This window comes from Lithobates pipiens, unplaced genomic scaffold (assembly GCF_037356315.1).
Source record: "Lithobates pipiens isolate NorthernLeopardFrog02 unplaced genomic scaffold, aLitPip1_a1.2 Scaffold_19, whole genome shotgun sequence".
NCBI classification, from domain to species: domain Eukaryota; kingdom Metazoa; phylum Chordata; class Amphibia; order Anura; family Ranidae; genus Lithobates; species Lithobates pipiens.
The window spans coordinates 105,795,079-105,817,981 of NW_027507764.1; the positions used below are offsets into that span (position 1 = coordinate 105,795,079).

The window sequence follows — 22,903 nt, forward strand, 5'->3', positions numbered from 1 at the left end:
GGACGACTGATCCGTGTACATGAAAGAATGAATGGGGCCATGTATCGTAATTTTGAGTGCAAACCTCCTCCCATCTCTAAGGGCATTGAAGATGAAACGTGGCTGGGTCTTTCAGCATGACAATGATCCCAAACACACCTCCCAGGCAATGAAGGAGTGGCTTCGTAAGAAGCATTTCAAGGTCCTGGAGTGGCCTAGCCAGTCTCCAGATCTCAACCCCATAGAAAACCTTTGGAGGGAGTTGAAAGTCCGTGTTGCCCAGCGACAGCCCCAAAACATCACTGCTCTAGAAGAGATCTGCAGGGAGGAATGGGCCAACATACCAGCAACAGAGTGTGACGACCTTGTGAAGACTTACAGAAAACGTTTGACCTCTGTCATTGCCAACAAAGGATATATAACAAAGTATTTAGATGAACTTTTGATATTGACAAAATACTTATTTTCCACCATAATTTGCAAATAAATTATTTAAAAAATCAGACAATAGGATTGTCTGGATTTGTTTCCACATTTTGTCTCTCATAGTTAAGGTATACCTATGATGACAATTACAGGCCTCTCATATTTTTTTTAAGTGGGAGAACTTGCAGAACTTGGTGGCTGACTAAATACTTTTTTGCCCCACTGTAAGGTCTTTCACCTCAATGCTTTAGAAGAACTTTTAAGCTGGCCAGACATGGGTCAAAATTTGTCCAGTTCAGCGGGACCATCTAAATTTTGATCCATGTATGGTCAGGCTGGTTGCATACAAGCTGATCTCTCAATCAGTGCCACCGACTATATCCAGCAGTGCGGATCAGTGCATTCTGATGGCAGGAAAGTCTCCCATCTACCATAATAAGAAGGCTCAGCATCAAGGATCTTCATCTTCATCTTGAATGTCTGGATGGGGGAACCAGATCATTTTGTTTCATTCAACCTGCCGATTGCACAAGAAAAAAAAAAAATATTTGTGCATGACCGGCTTTACAGTGTTTTTAGCATGTGGGGAAATGGGCATGTATTGCAGAGATGTACTGAACATATCTCTCTCTTTTTCTGCCCACCAGGGCTGGACTGGGACAAAAATTTGGCCCTGGACTTCATCTTCACACGCACAAAAACAGTATGCTGCGCACCTGCACGAGAGTGACGTCATCATGGCCCGGCTAGACACATAGCAGGAGTATGCAAACTCAGAAGCCGACAGCACACTGCTGGTGATCTTTTATTTTCCAGCACCCCCCCCCCCCCAACCCACCCCCTGGTGTCCCCCTGTCACCTACCCTGAAGTCTGGCTCTGCATTATATATTTTAAAATAAACAACTAATGCGCACACCTATTTTTGATCAACCGCAGTAATGAGAAGCTGCCAACATCAAACAGGTTTAGGCCCCTTTCACACGGGACGGATCAGTAATGATCCGCCCCGTGATGATCCGCTCGCTCAGCGGGGATCGCTCCGTTGTCCCCGCTGAGCTGGCTGCGGACAGGGCGGTCTCCGCACACTGTGCAGGGACTGCCCTGTCAGCTCTCCGCTCTCCTCTATGGGGATCGGATGCGTACCTACCGGGTGTCCGTGTTCATCCGATCCACTCTGCAGATGGATAGAAAAATAGGATTTTCCTCCGTCTGCAGAATCGGACTGTTGCGGAGGCGGAGGAAATCGGGTGTCTGCGGATGTTCATGCTATCCCATAGGGATGAATGTATGCCCGTATTTCATCCGCAAACGGATGGATGAAATATGGACATATCATCCGCATGTGTGAAAGGGGCCTTACACAAACCCATAGATAAATTGAATATATAGCAAAGGATGTGATGCTAACCAAAATAACATAAAAAAATCCATTTGGTGCAAATAATGATTCAAATAATACAAAAAATCCAACATAGCTAAAAGTACATCAAACGTGTCAATTAATATTGAAATGTGCATAAAAAAAATTTTCAGCAAAAAATTCATATATAAACCATGCTTATAATTAAAACCATTTTATCCAAACTATGTCCTTGGTATTAAAGTGCAAAAAAAAAGGGGGGGTTTTTAATAAGCATTTTTTATATATGATTTTTTTGCTGAAAATATTTTTATGCACATTTTAATATTAATTGACAGTTTTGGTGAACTTTTAGCCATGTTGGATTTTGCATATTATTTTAACCATTATTTTCACCAAATGGATTTTTTATGTTATTTTATTTAGCACCACATCCTGGCAGAGAAGTCCCCGGAGCAGACGAGGGAGCCTGGAGGATGGCGGTGCTGCAGGAACCCATCCAGGTAACCTGCCGGCCCATTGAATACTGTATATAGCACATGGCTATATATATATATATATATATATATATATATATATATATATATATATATATATATATATATAGCCATGTGCTATATACAGTATTCAATGGGCCGGCCGGTTACCTGGATGGGTTCCTGCAGCACCGCCATCCTCCAGGCTCCCTCGTCTGCTCCGGGGACTTCTCTGCCTGTCGGCTGCTCTCACGGCTCATTTAAACTCACAGCGTCCGTTACCGCGGGGGGCCGCCGGAGATAGCCGGGTTTTGTTCGCTGAAGCGCTGTCGGAGAGGAGCAGGGCGGGGGAAGCCGAGCGGTGGCGGAAAAGGACGACTGTGGGCCGGAGGTGGCCGAAGATGTGTGCAATACTAGTATTATGAGAGCGCCGAGTGGGGGCGGAAAGAGCCGAAGTGCGCCGCGCTGCGCTCGGAAGTACAGCGGTGCTCAAATGAATGGCTGTGCGAGTAGCGCAGCCATTCATTTGGCTAGGATGTCACTGAAACCGGCCCACTGAGCCATCGGCCCACTGGGAATCTCCCGGTAGTCCCGATGGCCAGTACATGCCTGCTGCCCACACATACACTTTACAAAGCTTTGGAAAGCCAATGGTACTGGCTTTTTGTGATGTTTGCTATAAATGAAATGTATATAAGTGATATGTAGAACAACTGCCTATTTTCTCCAGAGATTAATCTGTAGCATGCCCCAGTTATTATGTGAGTCTCCTGTTTTACAAATGATAAATGCCAGAGCCTGGGATTTGTGTGTTCAGGACACAGTTAATCCCTTGTCCTTGATTAAGACTCTGTTCTCACACCTCAGGAGTGGCACGTTCAATCTGTTCTGCATCCTAGCAGGAGAACAGAAAACGAGTTTCCTTTTATATCTTTTTAGAAAAACATTATTCTGCAGCCAACATCTAGAATAGAACTGGTTACATAGTAGGTGAGGTTGAAAAAAAAGACACAAGTCCATCAAGTCCAGCCTATGTGTGTGATTATATGTCAGTATTACATTGTATATCCCTGTATGTTGCCTTCGTTCAGGTGCTTAGCTAATAGTTTCTTGAAACTATCAATGCCCCTCACTGAAACCACCACCTGTGGAAGGGAATTCCACATCCTTGCCGCTCTTACAGTAAAGAACCCTCTACATAGTTTAAGGTTAAACCTCTTTTCTTCTAATTTTAACGAGTGTCCACGAGTCTTGTTAAACTCCCTTGACCGAAGGCTATCTACTGCAAACAAAGCTTTGGTGCTTAGCACTAAAAGTGGTTGTAAACCCTGTTTAACCGCCTACAGGTAAGCCTCATTCTAGTCTTACCTGTAGGTATCATGAATTTCTCCTAAACTTGTACACGCAATGACGTCGGCACATGCACACTGAAGAAACGGCCCGCCCGTGCCGTTTCTTCAGTAGCCGTGCCCTGACTGGTGGCTCCCGTGAGCGTGCACAGGAGCGACGTCATCGCGGCTTCAGCCAATCACAGCGCCGGAGCCCGCTAACCGGAAACTGATACAGAAAAAGTCGTCTGTCACAGCGGCAGTGTGCAGGAACCGCTGCAACAGCTTCAGTCTAAGGTAAGTATTTCATAATGATATATAAACAGATAAAATTCAAATAAAATGATATGGCACACTCGGGACAAGTCTATGAAATGATATGGTTAAAATGGTTGTGACTAAGTCACTCAATAGAGCAATGTTATCAAATCCATTATAATAAGTCCGTGTAAGGATGAGGGAGAAGCTGTACTTAGAGGCCGCCAGCTGAGAAAAGCTAGAAGAGACTCTGAAACATGAAAGGAACAGGAACTCAGCGAAGTACGGAGAGACTCTGAGAGTTTTTGGGTCCTGTACCCGGTAGTGATGTCATTGCAGAGTATCCCCTGCGCATTGCTGAGCACCATCAAGCCCTCGGGAAGCACTGGGAGCCACCAGTGCGGCCAGATTGCAGGCAGCTTCAGAAAGCCACTGACACCTGGCACCATCCCGGGACAGAGTGGATGCTCCACTATACAATGCTGGTTTCAATCACTCATTTGTGAGTGTTTTATATATATTTTTTTTACAGATTCAATTGTAATTATTGCTTCCTGTTTCTTTCAAAGTATTCATAATGAGCTAGTATGCGATGCATACTAGCTCATCTTGCCTTTGTCTTGCAGGTTTTTTTTGGGGGGGGGGGGGTTCGAAGTCTTCAACCACTTTAAAGCCCAATTTTTAAAGCTTTATTTTTTATTACTTTAATGTAGTTAGGCTGCAGCAATTGTAATTAGTGGTGCACCGAATGGGTTTTTTGGTGCCGAAACCGATACCGAAAATGAAAAATACACTAGGCCGAAAACCGATACCGAAACATATTTCAAAAAATTTTTTTTTTTATACAGGAGATGGTCAGAGACTGGAGACATGGTACAAGAGATGGTCAGAGACTGGGGACATGGTACAGGAGATGGTCAGAGACTGGGGACACGGTACAGGAGATGGTCAGAGACTGGGGACACGGTACAGGAGATGGTCAGAGACTGGGGACACAGCACAGGAGGTGTCCCCCATTGCAGGCCAGCATCCCCCATTGCAGGCCAGCGTCCCCCATTGCAGCCAGTGTGCCTGTGCCCCATTGCAGCCAGTGTGTCCCATTTTGCAACCAGCCTGTGCAGGGAAGAGAGCCACCTCCGCCGCCTATTTTTAATCACAACGCCGGGAACATCACAGCTTTCATTTCAATAGCGGACAAGGGGGAGGGGCTGTGTGTGACGGCGCGGCCTGGGAACACACAGCTATTGAAATGAAAGCTGTGATGTTCTCGGCGCTGTGATCAAACAGGCGGTGGAGGCGGCTCTCCTGCGCTATAGTATACCCCCATGATGGGCGGCACCAGGGGCGGGGCGGCAGAGCCCCACCCCCACCCAGGCCACGCCCCATTTTCGGCTCCATTATCAGCCGTTTTTCTCTTTCAGCAAATTGCCGAAAAGGGCATTTTCGGCCGATATGTTTCGGCGGCCGAAATTTCGGTGCATCCCTAATTGTAATAAATGCAATCATCTTTTTGAGATATTTTCTACTAAAGTACCTGTTGCAACGAGAGTTAAAATACCCTCTGCTGGAGAGCGGGACCACAGTAGTCCAGGCCTCAAGCCCTCCGACACTTCCCCTCCACATTTCAGTTGTACTGAAATGGGTGTCTCAAAGGATTTAGCCCCTCTATTAAAGGACATCTTGTTCTAGTGATTCTAATGCCTGGTACACACTATCAAGAGGAGTTTGCTGTACTAACCAATCCGATATTAGTACAGCGATCTCCCCACTGAGCTATTTGATAGGGGGACTGCCAACGCTGATTGGATGCTGGTTTTCAAGCATGCCCATTCTACAGAAGCCAGCCAGGCTGCAATACACAGGGGTCGAATATTGGCTGGTTTCTATTGAACCGGTCGATATTGGCCCTGGGCTTAAAGTAATTGTAAAGTCTTGTGTTTAAAAAAAATAAAAATAAATAAAAGTAAAAATAACAGACATGTTATGCTTACCTCCTCTGTGCAGTCGTTTAGCACAGAGCAGCCCTGATCCTCCTCTTCTCAGGTCCCTCTTTGCTATCCTGGCCCCTCCCTCCTATTGAGTGCCCCCACAGTCAGCAGCTTCCTATGGGGGCACTGGAGCAGAGTCACAGCTTCGTGTTTCCATTCAGACACTGGCCCAGCCTTGACCCCTCTCTTTCCTGATTGGCTGAATGACTTTGACAGCCATGGGAGCCAATGGCACCGCTGCTATGTCTCAGCCAAGCAGGAGGAGTGTCCTGGACAGCTTAGACATTCGTGGACATCACCGGAGAGAGAGGGGGGGCACAGGTAAGTAATTAGGGGGTACTGGGGTGGCTGCTACACACAAGGTTTTTTATCTTAATGCATAGATTGCATTAAATAAAAAACTTTCTGCTTTTACAACTCCTTTAAGACCTCATTCACACTAGCTTTGACAGGTGGTGAGGAGACGCCATATCGCCTCCCCACCGCTTGCTTTAACACCTTGAACCCCGTACTAGCACTCTGCAACCATATGCATTGAGCAGCCTCATTCACTTAAATTGGACATGTTTGGCGGTCGGAAATGCCCACCGAAGTGATGGGTTATAATTCCTGCTGTGGCCAGGGGGGAGAGCGGGCAGTGTGTGTGAACCAGCATTAAAATTGCTGATTTTCCATCCCTTTACCAATCCAGCTTTATTAAATGCATACAAGCACTAAAAGAGCCATATGGAGTACATTTACAGCATTTATAAGCCCTGATGAAGGGGGAGTGTATGCCCCCCCCCCCCCCCCCCAAAAAAAAACGAAAATTTGTTGGCTGTTCCATGTTGTTTTATTAAGAGCAAACGCAAATTTTGGACTCCTTGGTTTTTAAAAAAACTTTACAGGCAGCCATAAAAACCTGGCAGAGGTTCAAATCCTTCTCAGCTCTATGCAAGAAAAAAAAAAAAAAAAAAAGTTTTGGCTGCATCAAAACTTTAATACAAAGAGAATATATCTCAATACATGCTGGTTGCAAAAAATAGAACAGGCTGCTAGGACTATCATCATTCAGCAGTTAAAAATTGGATTATATGTAACGTGGAATTAGTTTACATAAGATTAGTAGATGCAACACATTTTATTTAATTGCTTTCAGGAAAAGATGATATTCCGGTCATGCTAATTACTTCAAGAACATTACACTGACTTTTTTGAAACGGGAAACATCAAATTCTCACATTTGTTTTATTAATACCCCCTACCCTATTAATTTACTTTTGTTTTTTTTATTAATGGCATTGGCAGTTGGACATCTCCAAACCAACAACTTGTATTTTGGCTAGAGATGGGCCGAACACCCCCCTGTTCGGTTTGCAGCAAAACTACCAAACAGGGGAAAAGTTTGGCCCCTGAACCGCAAACTCCATTGAAATCTATGGGAGCCAAATATGAGAAATCAAAACTCCCCATTTTGAATGCTTGTATCCAAGTAATTGGCAATAAAAAGGGTATGGGGGCCAGGATACTGCCCTGGGGGACATGTATCAATGCGAAAAAAAATAAACAAACACTTGCCAACCGCCTTCCTCATACTGCGGCTCGGCTGCACAAACCGACATACCTGTATTGTGGAGAAGAGAAGCAGAACTGCCTATGTAAACAAGGTGGATCCCTGTTCTGACAGGGGAGGTGAGAGAGATCAGCTGTTCCTAGTGAATCAAGAACAGTGATCGCTCTCTACTCCCAGTCAGGCGACCCCAACAGTTAGAAACACCTCCCTAGGACACACTTACCCCCTTGATCACCCCCTAGTGTTAACCCCTCCTCCGCCAGTGCCATTTATACAATGATGAATGCATTTTTATAGCACCGACCACTGTATTGGTGTCAATTGTCACCAAAAAGTGTCACTTGGGGTCAGATTTGTCGCAGTCCCACTAAAAATCACTGATCCCCGCCATTAGTCGTAAATCTTTCTCCTATTATGTAGACGCTATAACTTTCGCGCAAACCAATCAATATATGCTTATTGCTTAAAACAATATGTAGCAGAATACATACTGGACTGAACTGATGAATCATTTTTTAAAATATATATGTATATATTTTTTTTAATATGTATTTTTGCAGAAATTAAAAAAAAATATATATATATATATATATATTTTTTTTTTCTCAAGATTGTCAGTCTTTTTTTGTTTACAATTCAAAAAATAAAAACCGCAGAGCTGATCAAATACCACCAAAAGAAAGCTCTATTTGTGTGAAAAAAAAGGACCTCAAAGTTGTTTGGGTACAACTTTGCACACCCGCACAGTTGTCAGTTAAAGAGATGCAGTGCCGTATCGCACAAAATGGCCTGCCCATTAAGGGGGTAAATCCTTCCAGGGCTGGAGTGGTTAAAGGAGCAGTGATTTTAATCATATTTAAAGTTAAACAATGACAATTTTTATTTTATTTGAAATATAGTACCTGGGGGTCTCCTTAGTCTGCCTGTAAAGTGGCAAATCTGTAGCATGTATAGAACCTGCTGCAGCAAAAATGACATTTCTAAATAAAAAAATAAAAAAAAAGAGTCAAAGCACATTCAAACAGAATCGCAGTTGCAATTGCCGATGCCTGGCTATTTAAAAAAACAAAAAAAAACATTGGGTCTGGTATGGACAAGGGGAACCCCATGGCAAAATGTAAAAAAAAATAAAAAAAAAAAAAGGCAGGAAAGAGGAGGGATGAGTGAGGCTCCCTGGAACCATACCAAGCTGCATGTCGTCAACATAGGGGGTGAGTGCCTTGGAGCGGGGGGGGCCTCACCCTAAAGCACCTTGTCTCCATGTTGATATGTTGATGAGGACAGTCTTCTCCACAACCCTTTGTTGTGGGGGGCTTATCAGAATCTGAAACCCCTAGATCCTGGCCCCTCCCCCCTATGTGAATGAGTATGGGGTACCCATTAACCAAAAAAAAAAAGTGTCAAAAATAAATAAAAACAGTAGTCTCCTACTGCAGGCTCCACCATTTGACAGTTCTTATATAGGTAAGAGGCAGAGCCATCTGATGACATCACTGGCCGATGCATGCCAGACTCTTACCAGTCATTATATGTGTTTTGGGATTTAAAAAAAATATGTAGTAGCATACATTGTGGTCTAAATTTATGAAGAAATTCGATTGTTTTTTTAGACTTAGTTCTTTTTTTCGGATAGGTTTTATAGCAGAAAGTAAAATAAAAAAATAAAAATATATATAAAAATGCTCAAATACCACCAAAAGGAAGCTCTATTTGTGCAAAAAATTTTTTTACATACATTTTATTTATGTACAGCGTTGTTGCATGACCGCGCAAATGTGAGTTAAAGTAATGCAGTGCTGTATCGCAAAACATGGCCTTGTTATGAAGGAGGGTAAATCTCCTGGAGGTCAAGTTGTTAATGACACATATAATATACGAAGTATATTCGGAAGCTCAGGCCACAAATAATCTTTAAAACGTGGTGATAGGGTTTTTACTATATGAACCACTTCTCTATGTGGTCAGTATTTACCAAAAATCTCTGTGACTAATCACTGATATTTGATGGGTAGAAGTGACGATGGATAACCATGCGGTTCTGCAGCCCAACTCTGTTTTCTAGCAAGTCGCACACAATCCTGTTTTCTACAAAGCTTGTGATCCTGGTAGGAAATGGCAGATCTTTCTGGCACAGTTGCATCGTAATACAATCTTCATTGGATTGGAATTGGTCTTGCAGAATGTAAAGAATTCCTTTAAGAATGTCAAGAGCTTTTGACTTTAGCTAGGAATGTAGAGAAGCTAGGTTTGTAGTTATTATAGCTTAGGCCCCTTTCACGCCTGTGCGACTTGTCCTGCGACTTGGGACTACGAGTCAAGTCGTACCCCATGATTTCCAATGAGTACCATTCATGTCTGTGCGACTTCAAAGTAGTCCCTGCACTACTTTGGTTTGACTTTGATGCGACTTGAGGTCCATAGACCTCGTGATTACACAGGCATTGCTTAAAGTCACTGCAAAATTGCGTGACTTTCAGGTCGCACAAGTGTGAAAGGGGCCTTGGGCTACAAAATGATCGCATAGGGAATTTATTTATTATGGTCATAGACTACCTACTGTTCAGATGTAGGTAATGGGGTGGATTTACTAAAGGCAAATAGACTGTGTACTTTGCAAGTGCAGTTACACTCATTTTCACCAGAGCTTAGTAAATGGGGTGGAGCGCTGCTGACTTCCATCCAATCATGTGCAAGCAAAAACATTTTTTTTTTTTTTTTAACTTTACCTTGCACCTGATTGGGTATACTTTACAATGTGAAGCTTTGCCACATGCCACATTGCCACTTGCAATGTGCACAGTCTAATTGTACTTTTTAATTGGGCAGCACACTGGCTAGCACTTCCGCCTAACTGCACTAGGGTCGTTGGTTCAAATCCCAACCATGCCACTACCTACCTGAAGTTTGAATGTTCTCCCTGTGCTTGTGTGGGTTTCCTCCAAGTACTCCAGTTTCCTGCCACACTCCACAGACACGCTGGTCGGTTAATTGTCTCCTGTCTAAGTTGGCCCTAGCATGTGTATGTATGAATGTGAGTTAGGGACCTTAGATAATAAGCTCCTTGTGGGCATGGACTGATGTGAATGCATAATATATGTAAAGCACTGCGTAAATTGACGGTGCTATATAAGTACCTGCAATAATTTTTCCAAACACCGCAGCATTACATAACATGATGTAAATGGTCCTATTGTTGGCTCACTAACTATTACTATGGAGAAGGTTCTGACCACTGTCATTTCATGCCACCTTCTGAATGCCCTATTCACTTGATTGGCTCGCATGTGGCAGCGGCACTGCCCACTGAACTTGACAAGGCGTATGCATTTTGCTACACCACGAAGCATCATGGCCGTGGCATGTGTACAACCCCATCTAGCTGCCTTACACAGAGATCTAACAAATCCTCCTACACAAGTTGTACCTCTTTATCTGCAATCCTTTCTACATCCATTCAAAGTCCAGAATTTATAAAGCTCGTCTTGGAGGGAGCCCCCCCCCCCCCCCAGAACTGAGGCTGTCAATAAGCTGGAGGTCCCTCCCCTGTCACCTTGAGTCAGAAGTGACTCATGCAGATGGCAGAGGAATGAAGCAGCAGATGGAAATGACCCCTAGTGCTCTGGATTGAGACCGGTACACATTTTAGAGGGATAGGCTTTGTTCATATTTCATGTCTGAGGTTTACAATCACTTTAAGCTGTGTTGGGGTTCTGGAACCACAGCTGAATTTCCTATTTTTACAAACCCTCCCACAGACTTCGAGTGTAAACAAGCCCTGAGTAAGGGAATTCTCCAAGACGGAAGGTGAGAAGGTCACAGAGGATTAGCACCTTGTCATAAATAGAGCTTTGAGAAGGATTCGCACTTCACAGCTCTTCATAAGCATTGATAAAACCATTTAGTACTGGCTACTGCTCTGATTTCATAGCTTCAAACTGTTCTTCATTTAAAAGGACTGTCTTTCTATTGGATCAAATACCCCCTTTCCCTTTTTTGATCTGCTGTGTAGGCCAGTGTAACAGAAAAGTGCACTATTTACACCAATACAAAATAAAAACAAAACATGAATCCAATTGGCCAAGTAATGAGTGTACTCAAACGCTTATAGAGAATGGTGATGGACGGGATACCTCCAAAGCTTGAAAATCACAATGCACAAAAAAGTGGTGGAGGGTGGAGCAAAGAGATGCCCCTGGAAAGCAATAAGGAGGGTCAACAACAGTATACCTTTTGAAAAAATAGAAAATAAACTTGATTGTAATCTCAAAGTAGTGGGTAAAAATTGTCAAGCAGGGTGGACAATAACATCAATTTACACCAAACGCTAATTTTTAAACTAAAGATGAATACACACTATGCAATTGTCACCGCTGCAGTGACTAGAACTGTATAGAAATGGCACTATACCAGTGGCAGCTGGTGCTCGATTTTCCCGTCAGCCCCGTACTTACCCCATCCATGTTGCAGCTTCCCCACTGTGTCTCCTTCTGGCCAATGAGGACTTAGGACTCGCAGGCAATCGGGTCTCAGGACCCACTTCCTGATTGGCCGGGAGGAGAAGCAGGAAGACATTTGTGAATATTAAAGCATTTGTTTACCCAAAAAATATAAATAAAGATTGTGTTCCCTTAAGGCATGTTATACAGCTCAGTGCTTGTGCTGTGTCATTTGGGCCCCCCTGTATCACCTGAAATACCTGCCTGGCTATACCCTCCTCTCTGAAAACTGACCACAATAATCGTGGCTGCTGAGCCCTGACACCGTGGTCAGTTTGTGTGATTCCGTCATCCGCTGCCTGCTGTCTCCTGCTGTGTCCTCCTACCCCCTCCCCTCTCTGCCTGTCACCTCCTGTACCAGTGACCCCCCCCCCCCCCCCCCGCTCATGTTGCTCTCATATCTGCTATTAAATACTCCTATCTGCTCTGTACCATTATAATTGCCCCTGTGCCTGTGTTCTGTAAAAAAAAAAAAATCTGACCGATTGTACCTATATGAGCGCGGCTCCTGGCACTCAGCTGATTGTCGGCTCTCTCTCGGCTGATGTCAGCGAGAGGGCTCATCCACACCCACTGCAGCCGTGAGACAGAGGGTGACGGGAGAGCCGACAGCTGAGCGCCGGAGCGGAGCTTATATAGGTACAATCGGGCAGATTTTTTACAGAATACAGGCACAGGGACAATTATTATAATGGTACAGAGCGGATGGGAGTATTTAATAGAAGTGGGTTAACAACGACTTTAATCTGCTAATGTCGCACGACTAGGTGGGCTCTGGGTGCAGTGCTCTGTGCCCCGAACTCACCCCTTTTTGAAGCCAATTAGAGCGTCGGGCTCTAATCGTGCTTTGAAAAAAAGAAAAACCCTATTGGAATCCATGCGGCCGGCGCCCTGCATGTAGATTAGGGGACGAGCGCATGGATTAGGTGGCGGCATGCATTTGGCACGCTTTTCTGGTGTTATGGGATCAATGCATTGTCACCGCGTCTTCCATCGCACACCTGCAGCTGTGTGTTCAGCGCAGCTTGTCGGTGTAAACAAGCCGTCTATGAATCCATGGAAGGTCTTTATTAGATATTCCTTCTAGCAGCGTAATTTGCAAAGCAGTTAATTATATTATCCCACAATCAGTTGTCCTACACACTTGTATGCAAAACGTGAGGTTACCGTTATTGCCCTCTCCTAGGTTACCACTATAGTATGTGCTGTGTGTCTCCTTCCTATGCTCTGTTTACAATAATGGTGTGCTAGGAGACCTGGGCTGGTGTAACTTGCCAGGCTGAAGTGTAGCAATAGTATGAGTCACACTAAGGAAACTGGCTGTGCGGCCTGTCTGGGTGTGGCAGTTGGTTTTTACATTACTCTTCATGATTCACAGTGTTGTGTCAGTGAGCTACATCAATGTTACATCAGGCCTAAGGTTACCTGCAGAGAAACAAGCCGTATGAGGGCCGACGGATGTAAATGCGATGCAAATACACTGGCCTGGGTTATAGGAGTGCTTGCATTAGGACTAGGGCCAAAACAACGAATCACTTATGAAATCAATCAATTACTATTTTCATAATCGATTAATCGGCCAGTAACGTAATAGGATTAAAAAAATTAGCCCTTTTATAGTACAAAAAGCGCAAATAAGCCCTACTGTATATATTACTTTCACTGTTCCAGAGTAAAAAAACGATTAACCCCTTACGGTAGTGATTTGCTCTTTTTACTATAAAGGGTTAATTTTAGTTTTTTTAACCCCGTTATTTTACTAAGGCCCCTTTCACACTGGGGCGGTTTTCAGGCGCTACAGCACTAAAAAGCCAAGGGCTTTCACACTGGAGGGGGGTGCACTAGCAGGACGGTGAAAAAAGTCCTGCTAGCCGCATCTTTGGATCGGTGAAAGGAGCGGTGAAATCAATGGGACAGCGCAGCTATACCGCCAGCAAAGCGCCATGCAGCGGCGCTTTGCAGGCGGTTTTAACCCTTTTTCGGCCGCTAGCGGGGGTTAAAAGCACCCCGCTAATGGCCGCTAAAACAACGGTAAAGCGCCGCTAAAAATAGCGGCGCTTTACCGCCGATGGCCACACCGCCCCAGTGTAACAGGGGCCTTAACGTCTTAGGCCTGGTTCACACCTATGTGTTTTTTGCAGGAACACACTACAGTTCATCCACATGGTTTCCTATGGGACACGTTCACTTCTATGCTTTTTTTTTTTTTTTCAGCCGCTGCATATTTGGAAAGTGTCTTGGAAAGGACTTTTTTCAATGCAAAACTGTGCTTTTTTTGGTTCAATATACTTTAATGGAGAAGCTGAAGAAAAGAATGTAGTGTGTTTTTGCAGCAATTTGTGTATAATTTCTGAATGGAAACTACATACACTGTCTGAAAATTCCTTGTAACAAGAAGTTTTTCTAAATTTTTCCATCACTGTGGTTGAAAACGAACGTTTATTTTCATCCCACTAACAATTAGAAAATCAGACGATTATAAAATTCCTTTTTTTTTTTTTTTTTGAAGGAAGACATTGTTTTTGTATGGCCAGCATATAATATATTACAGTTCTGTTTGAAAATCTGCAAAAAATTGATCTCCGAGTCTGATATTTACCAGCTTCAACCTCTAATGGTATATCTCTTCTGCCTGTTATTCTCAGAGTGGATTAGAGATTTTTCTTCCTAACCATATAGTTGGTTATTTATATTTACCATCGCATATTTATATTTATTTTATTTGATATTTAAGAATAAATTAAAAAAAGGCAAACTTTATATATTAACAAAATTTTTTTAATTTTTTTAAAATTTATTTAAGGTTATTAACCGATTAATTGAAACAATAATTGGCCAACTAATCAATTATGAAAATAGTTGCAGCCCTAATTATGACGGATTCTGTTATTTGTAAGTGACCCTACGCATACCTATAAAACTGGTATGACTGAGGTGAGCATCTTCTGCAATGATCAGGACATGCAGGGGTTAAATTGCATGTCAGGGCAAACTGCTAATTGCAGTTGAAATGCATGTATGGTTTGGCATTACCTTCCAAAATATTGAAATATTTTCTGGTCAGCCGGTCTTGTGATTTCCACCCCACCCCCTTGCACACTTCACAGCCAGTGACACGCTTACTTCCTGGTCCAGCCCGGACACTTCCTCTCCAGCTATCACTGAACACTGAATCGGCATTATTATCTCTGTGCAGTGAAGTATTAAAGTAGAACTCAGAAGCCACATTTTTTTTGTACATTTTGGATCATTTTTTGCATTTTGTTAAAGCCCAGCTATGGTCTAGTAGAAAAAAAAAACCTGCAGTGGGGCCCCCCTGCACTAGAAGGGTTAAATGCTTGTTAAAGTGTTCACCTGTTATAGAAAGAAAAATGTAAAGGTGAACGGACGCCAGAAACCCATCCTCCCATCAATTAGATGGCACTGACCAATCAGAATCCATCTGGTCCATCCTGGAATTGCTGACAGAGAAGAGAGAGAACAATGGGGATTTCAAATCCCCGCACCACTTGCAACCCTGGAGGTAAGTACAGGTACAGTGGGGAACCGGGGGAGTTGAGGGTGGGGACAGTGCCCAGTGTTCACAATTAAATTTTTTCCATAATGGTGGACTAACCCTTTAAGTCTAGGGAGAAATTAAGAGCATGTATACTTACCTTACACCCTGCTCCGGCATGTTAGTGTGGCATTTAAATTAGGTGGTGAGGAGGCAACATATTACTGTCTCTGTCTTCTTAATCCACTGTGGATCGCTCTTCAGAGAAGAGCACTCTGGTAAATGAGCCCTAAAAAAGGTTGTGTGTTTAGACACTTTAAAGGGTAACTAAAGGCTAAGCTTTTTTTTTTTTAATGAAGGGTTATAACCCCTAACCGTTTTATTTTGCCATCTTTGTCCCATTGAGATTTCCCTTCACTTCCTGTCCCATAGCCAAAACAGGAAGTGTGAGGGAATCCCTCCCAAAGTGAGGGAATCCCAGCATGTCACCAGAACTAGTGTCCCCATTGGAAGATTTCCCCTCTATTGCTGTAACGATGTCAACCCAAAATTTGGGTTTTTGTCTTTTACTTTTAACTTTCTATTATAACAGTAAACGGGACAAATAGGCTCGGTTCACATATACGCGAATCGAATGCATTTTTAAATGCTTCCGATTCGCATAACATGTGGATCAAAACAGCTTTCAATGAAGCCAGTTCACACATATCCGGGGCGGCTGCGGTCTGTTTCTGAAAAGGGTCCTGTGCGATTTTGGGTTTGGTTTTTATGCGTATTCAAGTAAGTATTCACACCTGAGCCTGTGAACAATGCCGCACCGGACTGCAAACCGCAGCCAGAGGTGTGAATCTCCCTAATGGGGGTACTGACAGAAATAAAACCTGACAGGTGCCAGTATACTTATTTGATCATTTGTATACACAAAAACCTTTCAATAAAAATTATCTGAGCTAAAAAAAAACAAAAAACTGTCAGTTCTAATCTCTTCATTCTATTCAAAGCAAAAAAAAATAAAAAGTTTGTCTTTAGTTACACTTTAGTGCTAAACCATAAAGAAGCAGAGTGATCGGCCTGAATAGGAGAGGTGTGTCTGTTCCAGAGATGTGTGGGCACCATAACTAATCCTTTGGCAGGTAGGGCAGCAATGCATTGTACTTCACCCGGATATTTAGCTGTTTTGTCATTCCATTTTAAAGCGCAGTTCCAGCAGCTACAAATATTTATGTACTTAATAGGAGGACACTTTCTCTGTCCATGGATCCTATGGGATACATATAATTATTTTATTATGTATATTCCTCAAAAAAAAAAAAAAAAAAAAAATATATATATAATTATTATTTTTGTTACATGCATTGAGGTGTTGTTATGCTGAGTTAAATTTTTTAGCTGTACGTTGATAATTAGCTATCTATATGAAGTGTTGGTAGTTGGTCAATGGAGTGTTATGTATGGAATATAATAAATGGGACCAATAAGGAGGAGGATGGAATTAAACTGAAGTGTGTGTTACACTAGTTTGTTTCCTTGTCTAGGGGGATGTATTATTATGGGGTTAATGGTGTGTTACTAACCTAACTCTTCATTTACATTGTAAGAGGGTTTATAAGTGGACTCCTATTGTAATGGGAATGTATAGTGTCACTCGTCCCTAGGGTGCTTTGTTCTTGTGTGTTCTCCCCGTCCTGTATTTAGTGAGGTTTTTACATCGCCTGTAACTAGTATCATCACTAGCGTCTAGTGGTTTCACTAACATGATCGTGGGTGTCTATTATTCATGTAGATCCACAATAAAATGGCATCCATTGTGGTTGCTTGCGGCTTCATTAATATGTCCATGGTTGTGGTTTACTATTCAAATGGACCTACAACAAAATGGCACTTATCATGGCTCCATTTAAATGGCCGCCAACACAGTATATATTCTAGTATTCTCCACTATCCAATCAGATCCCCCTGAGGAAGACACGCGATTAACCAAGCTTAATTGCGCGGTCACAATTGTGAGGTGAGCACTGTCACACGGGGGGGGGGGGGGGGGGGGGCGTGTGTGAAGTCACCCTCTTTTTACCAGGAATTTCATCACAAGATTCACTTTCTGGGACATCATTGTGTGTATATATATATATATATACACTTCAATCTATGTGGACTTGAAGATAATTGAGAAAAATGTTTTTGGACACTTGATACTATAAAAAGTTTTTTTTCACTGTGAACTTGCTTGATACACAAGTTTAGTCTTGTCATATATTTTTTTTCTTCTTTCTAGCATCTTTGTTGATGTTGTTTATGATCGTTTCCATTAGGTTATTATCACGTAGAGCTGCATTTTCTTTATTTTTTTTTTAATATATTTTCTTATAAATTATAGGCTTGTGATTAATACTTAGCAGCTGTGTATTGGCACTTTATTCACACACACAAATTGTTTTCATCACACCTGAAGCTAGTTGTAGCTTTGGGATATCATAGGGTTGCACACAAGATTTTTATATATTTATGGTTAAAATATTATCTTTAGCTAAAACACACGTAGAGTTTTGAGACATTTTTGCCAGCCCATTCTGTCCCTGCACAGGGGGATTGTTTAGGGTTAGCCTCAACACACAAAAATCAGCATAAGGGTCCTTTCACATGGGGCGGATCAGTGATGATCCCCCCCTTGGATACCCGCTTGCTCAGCAGGGATCGCTCTGTCGATCCCCGCTGAGCAGGAAGATGACAGGTCTGTCTCTGCACACTGCGCAGGGACAGACCTGTCAGAGCACCGCTCTCCCCTATGGGAGATAGGGTGACGATGGACCGCAGTGTCCATCGTCACCCAATCCGATGACGGATGGAATACTAGGTTTTTCCTCCATCCCACTTTTTCGGATCGGAGCGGGTCAGATGTCAGCGGACATGTCATCGCTGACATCCGACGATCCATAGACCTTTATGGAGCATCCGTTCAGGTCCACCTGAAAAAATGACAGGCGGACCTGAACCGATCGGCCATGTGAGAGTCCTAAGGGATTTAGTGAGATGAATTCCTTTTGCTGATTTTTAGAAGAAACTTTCTTCATTCCTACTCTTCCAATGTGGTAGGGGTCAATACAACTGTGGGGCTGTCAGGAGCTCTGATCAAGAGAAGCTTGGTTATGCCCACCCTTTCCTGCCAGAGTCGGCCTTCATGGAAGTCGTTCAACAACTTCTTTGGTTGACACAGGTTCCCTGAATGGAGGGGACGGAGCTATCAATTACTTGCCTACCCTCAGTTCAAAGATCCTGTCTCATTCATAGACACGGTAGTACGACTTTCATGAATGGCAAAGTGGGATGAAAGGGGCAGGTATGGTTGAGCTATCTCTTGACAAGAGCTTAATACATTACCCCCATCACATCAGAAGATTGCGGGGGCAGAGGTAGGAAAGATTAAGATTTCTCCTAATCCAAGAATCCACACAAAGGACACATCATAGTAAATGTAATGCCCTGTACACACCATTGGAAATTCTGCCAGAAAAAGTCAGATGTGAGCTTTTGGTCGGAAAATGCGATCATGTCAATGCTCCAACGGACTTTTGCTGGCAGAATTCCAGCCAGCGAAAGATTGAGAGCAGATTCTCTATTTTTCGATCGGAAATTCCGATTGTACAAATTCCAATGTGCAAAATTCCTACGCATTCTCGGAAACAATTAGACACAATGCTCAGAAGTATCGAACTTCATTTTCTCAGCTCGTCGTAGTGTTGTACGTCACAGCGTTCTTAACAGTCGAAAGTTTTTGTGTGACCGTGCGTATGCAAGCCAAGCTTGAGCAGAATTCTGTCGAAAAAAACATCCAAGTTTTTTCCAATGGGAAAATCCGTTTGTGTGTACAGGGCATTAGTTCTGTCCCTTGTGCTGATTTTTATATTTGTAATTTAGGCTAAACTTGGTCTTTAATGCGGAACTAAACCGATTTGATTTTAACCATTTCAAAAAAGTTATATTCCTGGCATGGGGCAGGAATGTAACTGTGACATTTGGTTGTGCTCTAAACCTAATTGTCAAACCATCAAATGGCTGGTGTCGTAACTGATAACGTGCAGCACCATGGCATAGCAGGTCAAACCAAGGCCAAGATGGCAGCTTCCTTAGCTAAAATTATTATTTTATTTGCTTATCCACTGTATTGATATACTGACAACTGTTTAATGAAATCTGTATATCAAGATTAAATGGGCCATAAATTATAACATTTTCTTGTTCAATTTTCTTTAGATGTACCTTCAACTATGTAGTATAAGGGCCTGCCGGATTGCATACAAAGTGAAAGTGTTTAGGTTTAACTCATATTTTATTGTTTTGTTAAATCTAAAGAATTGTCCAAGAAAATTGTATATTGTATGGCCAACCTTGGACTCGCTTGTCCTCAGTCCAGGGAGATATCATCCAGGAGGCCACAGAGCTGCTTGTGGAAATCATCTGAGCTTGTCCTGCACATGTGCAGTATACTCTCTTCAAGAGGAAGTAAACCCTGATGAGTTTACTTCCTCTTTCATTCCATGCAAAGGTAAAGCATAATGGACTACTATGCATCGCCTAGTAGTCCATTATGTGTCACTCACCTGACACAGGAGCCAGCGATGTCACCACTGTCCCCTGTAGTCCGGCGCATCCATCTTCTCGGTGGGTCTTGTCGCTCCGCCGCTGTCATTTGGCGAAGCTGCAATGACGTCACTCCTGCGCATGCGCACAGGAGCAGCCACGCGCGGCATACCGCCTTTGATGTCGGTGCGCTCCGTGTGCCTGCTTGCCACTGTCTACAGCGCATGCGCCGTAGACAGCGGTGCCTGTCTTTCGGTAAATATCTCCTAAACTGTAGGTTTAGGAGATATTTCTTAGACCTACAGATAAGCCTTAATCTAGGCGTACCTGTAGGTCAAAGTGTGTTGTAAGGGTTTACAACCGCTTTAAGTCCTATGGAGTGCAACCTCTCCATAGGATTTTGTGATGAATGCAAAGCCCAACATTCCGAACCTCTTCTTTATGCAATGCACATTCCCCTCTCGATCTTGGATCTGTTATCTTTCTCTGTCTCTCCATGTGATCAGTTTCACTCTCTCTCTCTTATCTTATCTCTTATCTTTCTATTGCATTTCACTTTGTTGGCATTTGTTTTTCGTTTATTTGTGGATTAAGGATAGTTTCACTTTGTGGGCCTCGGCTTTGAGAAGTAACAGGTTTATTGCATGCTATAAAGCAGACCTTGGTGGCGGCTTCATTTTAAGAGGATTACAGAACAAACTGCAAATTATAAATGTTTATTATTATCCTTAGACTAATTTGTCCTGTAATCTCATTAAACCTGATCACACTGATAAAATAACATCTGCTCCTAAAGTAACCAGCCAGTCCTGTGAATACTTCAGTGGTTTGTCTTGGTCCATGTCGCAGAAGTATCCCATCACCAGGTCACCAAACCAGCACATGGTTTCTGTCCCTGTATAGGTTCCCCGCCCTATATGAGCACTAAATGAAGATGTCACACATTCCAGATAGGGGTTGGGCACTTCTAAAAGGTAGAAGCCACCTCATTGAGTTTTTGGCTGGGAAGGCAGGTTTATTAGTGGAATTTTTTTTTCTCAGCCAAGCACACCCTCCTGCATGCATGCCTGAGCTAAGGGCTGAAGGATCCCAGGAAGTAAATGCTACATGAATCATCTGCCCTTACTCAAGATGGCCACGGTCAAAAATGCTAAGGGGGTGTTTTTTAAAGTGATTTCTCGGCAAAGTAAAACATGGAGACATGGATGGATGGGGGTCTTTGCTTTAATTATTAAAAAATTATTAAATAGCATTTTTGGTTTATGGTGCTCAGATGCAGTGTAGTTCCACTTTAAAGTGAAAAAAACAGGAAGAAATCAAAATACCTAGTTGAGATAAATATATGTGATTTGTTTTATCTGCCAAAAGATTTATTTTTACCTGCTTTTTGAAGCGGACTTCCGCTTAAAAAAAAGAAAAAAAATTAAAAGTCAGCAGCTACAGATACTGCAGCTGCTGACTTTTAATAATCTGACACTTACCTATCCCAGTGTCCAGCGATGCGGGGGAAGAAGCCCTGCTCGTTTACCCCTCCTCTCTGCGGCGCTGACGTTGTTACTGTGGGCGCCCGGCTGTGGTTTCACAGCCAGGCACGCACTGCACATGCACGAGCCATGCAGTGACTGGCCAGGCAATCATCTGGGATCTGTGACGTGTCCTAGATGATTACCAAGAGGGGGGGGGGAGGCGATCTGCCGGTGTCACGGTGCACCAGGAGGAAGTGGGAGCTGGGACCCTCTAAAAAGAGGGTCCCGGCTCCCCCCCCCAACAAAAAATGACATGCCAAGTGTGGCATGTCCGGGGTCACCTTCCCTTAAAGCAGAAGTTCAATTTTTGGGGGGAACGCTGCTTTAAAGGATAGCTTGTTGCAGGGGGGTCACGACAAAGTGACCTGGTCTTTGCAAAGCCCAACTCAAATCTCAATATAATTATTTCCTCAGGAGCAATTGTTCTGCTGTTAATTTCTATATCACAGCTGCCACCAAGCTACTGATTGTCGGCTGGGGTCAAAGCTCAGAGGGAGTAGTGACATCATTTATTCTGTCATGTGACCGTCCTCTTGCCTACTGATTGTATGGTGGGACGATGTCACCTGCTCTCTTATAGTCAGTGGTAGGGGCGGCAACAGAAGATGGAGTGGTGGGGAGCATTGGAGAGGTGAGTATAAAGTGGTTGGGTGGTGAGCTTTCACTTTCCCCCGAATAGGCAAGGTGACAGTGTCACTTTAAGGCTCTGTGTTTATACTGCCGGGACAAGCGGTGCAACTTTGCCAGGTGACTTTGAGTACTACTTGATTTCGACTTTGAAGAGACTTTTGGGAAATGCCTTGGTAATCTTCTTGTAAAACCGCCAGTGTAATTGTCATAGGCAGCCAGCACCTCTCCCCACATGCCTGTCACAATAATAGGCGATTGCAGTGCCCGGACGACATTCGGGTGCCGGGCTATGGGACTGCAGAGCGGTCTGTCTCTGCCGGGGAGCTAAGGAGCCAAGGCAGAGATACCGGAGTGCCCAGGGGAAGGAGGAAGAGGAGAGAGCCGCAGAGCCTTTCTCATTCCAGTGCTGTGAGTCACTCGGGTGTGGCCTGTACCCCCTGCTCCCCCCTAGCGACGCCACTGTTGGTGAGGTGCCATCATCATCTGTGCTGCTGCACACTGCTGTCAGTGTCATATTGAGAGTCAAATTTCATGTGTGTGTGCTGCTCATTCTATTCTTGCCCTCTTGATTCCTGTCCCTGAGCTACTTACTATATCGAAAATAAAATAAGAAATATGTTTTTGCCTTACTATCTACCTGAAATCACTTTGCCAACTGCATATTGTACTTGTTTGCAGCCTAAATACTGAAATGTACATTTAAAATTGTAATTTTGTAACTTTTGGATATGCCAGTAAAAACTTGACTGTGCCAGTAAATTTTGGGTGTTGCGTCAGCAAATTTCAATCTGGTAGGTTGACAACACTGCATC

General features: G+C 43.3%; 1 protein-coding gene across 3 annotated transcripts in view; it reads left to right on the plus strand.

Moving 5' to 3' along the window:
* ESYT2 (extended synaptotagmin 2) overlaps positions 1-22,903 on the plus strand; it is a 209,245-nt gene that overhangs the window by 64,372 nt on the left and 121,970 nt on the right. The window lies entirely within an intron of this gene.